The following is a 4,616-nucleotide window of genomic DNA, read 5'->3' on the forward strand; positions in this document are numbered from 1 at the left end:
TTTGGAATATTGAATAGCCTGGACTTCCTCTGGGGAGAAGAGGCATTAGGATGTGTTAATGCTGAGCAATCACTCTGAGCTCTCACAGTTTCTACATTACACTAGCTAGCTTTTGATATACAGAGAAAGAAATTGAGTTTCTAGATTAATGAAAAGCCAGTGAAAAAATAGCTCTATATTTTTTACCGAAATTGCACCAATATCTACCATAAACACACCACAGCCTCCAGGGCATCGTGAAATGGAGTCAGGATTAGCAGATGCAAGTAGATATCCGCATTTAAAATGCAGTAAAGGGTACAGTTATATTCCATTAATTAACTAACACATCCTCTCCCCTCAGATTACTCCTGCAGGAACAGCCATTTTCTTTATGCAAAGACCTGACACTCATGGCCGAATGCAGAGATTGTGACTTACTTACAATCAATCTTCATCGTATGTAGAATTTGACCTGTTCTTCTTATGGGGAGATACACATTTCATGCAAATCCCTGGCTCCCATAACTGTGTATGTGTACTCGAGCAAGCAGATAATACTCAACTCCGTATGTAGGTCATCTTGCAGATAACAGCTTATATGTCATTCAGAATTTTTTTGCAGTGTACTTGGTGCAAAGGAATTATGGCTAATAGAAACACCGGCAAAAAAGACCCTGAAAAACAAATCACAGTGATTTGGTTTCCTAGTCTTGTCTAGTAACTGCTGACAACCAGTTAATAGTGTTAGCTGGTTAATTTTCTACATGAGCATTGGAACCAAAGAGATACTATGTACTGAAAAAACAAACAAGGAGCCTCTACCACAGTGAATTAAGCTGTTGTCCCGTACAAAGCAAACACTGAATACACAGAGGGAGATCTAGAAATAAACATTATAAACAAAACACGGCAATAAGATAAATGTAGAGTGACTTAGTTTTCTATTTTATGTTATTTATATGCAAATGTCAAATAAATGTTTACAAGTCACTACTTTATTATGTGCATCCTGCTAGTAAGTAGGGTTGGACTGTCTTTTGCCTTGGACCTGCCTTAATTCTTTGTGGCACATATTTTGTGTAGCTTATCTTTATACACTGTTTAATTAAAGGCATTAGATAATGACTTATATCATAGTTTACTCTTCATGTGCTTTATCGAAAAAACAATCTGTTGAATCACCTGGTAATTATATTCACAATAATCATTTATATTATCTCTAGGGTCTAGCTTAGCTTAGCTTAGCTCATAGCTCAGTGTGTCAGACATTTAGCTACTCCCAATAGAATGAATTGGAAATCTGGCTCGGCACCCTTGAAAATCCTTTAGTGAGCCAACCCTGTCATTGATGAAAGTGAAGACAGCTTAGCCACTGTTAGCTCTCCCCCAGCAAATTTTCTTGAGCAGCCAGGAAACCAGGCTGACTGACTGATGGTGAGAAAGAAGCATAGTTCTAAACAGAAGCCCCCGGTACTTCACGACACATCCGCATTTCAAATTGAAACTTCAATCGTGGGGCGATCGTGGCTCAAGAGTTGGGAGTTCGCCTTGTAATCGGAAGGTTGCTGGTTCGAGCCCCGGCTTGGACAGTCTCGGTCGTTGTGTCCTTGGGCAAGACACTTCACCCGTTGCCTACTGGTGGTGGTCAGAGGGCCTGGTGGCGCCAGTGTCTGGCAGCCTTGCCTCTGTCAGTGCGCCACAGGGCAGCTGTGGCTACAATGTAGCTTGCCATCACCAGTGTGTGAATGTGTGTGTGAATGGGTGGATGACTGGATATGTAAAGCGCTTTGGGGTCCTTAGGTACTAGTAAAAGCACTATACAAATACAGGCCATTTACCAAATGGAAATTTCAAATTTACCACACTTTCCTCAAATTCACTTAAAAAGCTTAAAAAAAACTTTCTTTTATCTCTTAGCTAATTATAAGATAATCTCCAACTTTCCTTTTATCTCTAAAATTCTTGAAAGAGTAGATGTAAACCAGGTAACTGATTATCTGCAGAGGAAAAAGAAACTGCAGAAACAGCTTTAGTGAAAGTTGATCTTCTTATAGCCTCTGACAGTGGACTCTGTCCCGCTAGAACTCAGTAGAGCATTCAGTGCTGTTGACCATAATATTTTATTACAGAGATTAGAGAATGCAAGATATTAAGGATTCTGTGCTGCAATGGTTTGATTCATACCTATAGAATCCATCTTGTTCATGTAAATGGAGCATCTTCTTCACATAGTAGGTTAATTCCACATAGTTAACCTAGAGTTCCACAGGGTTCTGTTCTATTATCATTCGAAATTACCGAATAAATTTCAATTGCAGATGATATCTAGTTTTATTTATCCATGATGCGAGATGTGACACACAAAGTAGGTACTATAAGCCGCATAAATGGCATAAAGCCATGAGCTCAAGCTTCCTGCTTCTAAATTCAGAAAAAAACTAGGGTTATTGTAATCAGCCATAAATAGATATTGAATAAGATATTCAAAGATATTGAAACCCCTTTCTGGGAGACGGTGCGTGACGCTGAGTGGCAAATCCTGTGAGTATTAGCCGGTGTCTGAGTGGTGAGCCTAGCTGAGGACTGGAGCAACAGGCTGGAGAGTACCGGCTCAACCTGGGATACATTGAAAATGAAATGAATCCTTAGAGATGTAGGGAGTTTGACAGCAGAGGGTGAGCGGATGATCTCATAGGGCCCAATGAACCATGGTGCGAGTTTACAGGAGCCTGATTTGAGAGGAATGTCCTTAGCAGATAGCCACACCTTCTGCCCAGTGGTGTACCAGGGTGCTGGTGTCTGAAGCCGGTCACGTAGTGATGCTAGCAGTTAACAGCTTTCTGTAAGGCTTCCAGAGTTCTGGCCCAAAAGTTGCGATAGCACCAAAAGTGGTGCTTGATTGAAGGAGCCATGAGGTCAGCTTCCTCCTTGGAATACATTGGTGGCTGATAGCCTAGGGAGGCTTCAAATGGAGACAGACCAGTGAGTGATGAGGTGTGTGCATTGTGCGCATACTCTACTCATGGGAGATGTGAGGTCCAGGTGGCCCAGATTGTGAGAGATGACACAGCGGAGAGTGGATTCCAATTCCTAATTTAGCCTTTCTGTCTGGACATTGGTCTTTGGGTGGTAACCGAAGCTGAGATTGACTTGAGCCCCCTAGTGCAGAACTGAAAGATTTTCAAACATGTGAGGTGAACGAGGGGCCTCTGTCCCAGTAGACCTCTGAAGGGATTCCATGAAGTTTGAAGACGTGGTCTACAATGAGCTATGCTGTTCCTGTGGCTGTGGGGATTTTGTCCTGGGCAATGAAGTGTGCTGCCTCAGTGAATCTGTCAATTACAGAAAGGATTTCTGATTTTCCTGCCGAGACAGGTAAGCCGGTGACAGAATCTAAAGAGATGTGTGACCATAAGAGAGAAGGTATGGCTAGAGGCTAAAGCAGGCATGAAACATTCCTGCACATCCTTCTCTAGCATCTACCACCAGAAGTGACGCTACAGCAGGGAGATAGTCTGACCTACCCCACGATGACATGAAAACTTGTGTTTGCCCACCTTAGTACCGCAGCTCATGCTGCTGAGGGGACATACCGCCAGCCCGGGGCCCAGTTCCTTAATCTGGTTCAGACCCTGCTGAATTGTTTTCTCGATTGACAGAGGAGATTTCTGCTGTCAAAGAAGTTAAGGCTCTCTGCATCCAGAACGCCGAGAAGGATCGGCGGCTGGCGTACCTGGAGAACAGAGTGGTGGATTTGGAGCAGTACACCTGGATGAACGATGTCATCACCACAGGGCTTCACATCAAACCCCGGTCATACGCCCGAGCGGTCGCCGCTGACAATGTGAGAGGGCCAGGAGAGGAAGATGTCAACTCCACGGAGCATCAAGTGGTTACCTTTCTACGGTCCAAAGGTGTGGAAGTGGATTACAACAACATTGAGGCTTGTCATCCTCTACCCCCCAAAACAGTGACAAACCAGCCATCATTGTGAGATTTGCTAACAGGAAACACAAAACAGCACTGTTAAAACAAGGAAAGAAGCTGAAAGGATCCGATGTCTTCATGAATGAACATCTGACAAAATGAAATGCGGACATCGCTAGGAAAGCACGCTACTTGAAGAAACAGGGAAAAATTCAAAATACATGGACCACCAACTGTAAAGTATTCATTAAACTCAATGGAACAAGCCAAAGTGCTGGTCATCAGAAACATGGAGGAGCTGGACAAATACTGAGGTTCAACTTACATTGGAGGTATGAATACACATGTGACGTGAGACACAACACAACACATGGCACAGTCTAAAACAGGGGTCTGCAACCTTTTACACCCAAAGAGCCACTTGGACCCAGTTTCCATGCAAAAGAAAACACTGGGAGCCGGAAATACTTTTTGAAATCTAAAATGAAGATGACACTGTATATATTGTTTTTACCTTTATGCTTTGTGTGAACAACTAAAGTAAGTAAGTAAAGTTTATTTATTAAGTGCTTTTCACAGACAGGCAGTCACAAAGCGCTGTACACAAATATTAAAATAAACAATACAATCAATAGACATTATACACAATGTAAAAGATCAAATGTAAATAATGTAAAGAATATATAATACGTAGATCAACTAAAGGC

At 42.4% G+C, this 4,616-nt stretch overlaps 1 pseudogene; it reads left to right on the plus strand.

Moving 5' to 3' along the window:
* The first annotated feature begins 3,245 nt into the window (after positions 1–3,245).
* Positions 3,246–4,222, plus strand: LOC148098196 (uncharacterized; annotated as a pseudogene).
* The last annotated feature ends 394 nt before the right edge of the window (positions 4,223–4,616 follow it).

The sequence above is a fragment of the Neolamprologus brichardi genome, chromosome 16 (assembly GCF_056152115.1).
Source record: "Neolamprologus brichardi isolate AB-2024 chromosome 16, ASM5615211v1, whole genome shotgun sequence".
Taxonomy (NCBI): Eukaryota; Metazoa; Chordata; class Actinopteri; order Cichliformes; family Cichlidae; genus Neolamprologus; species Neolamprologus brichardi.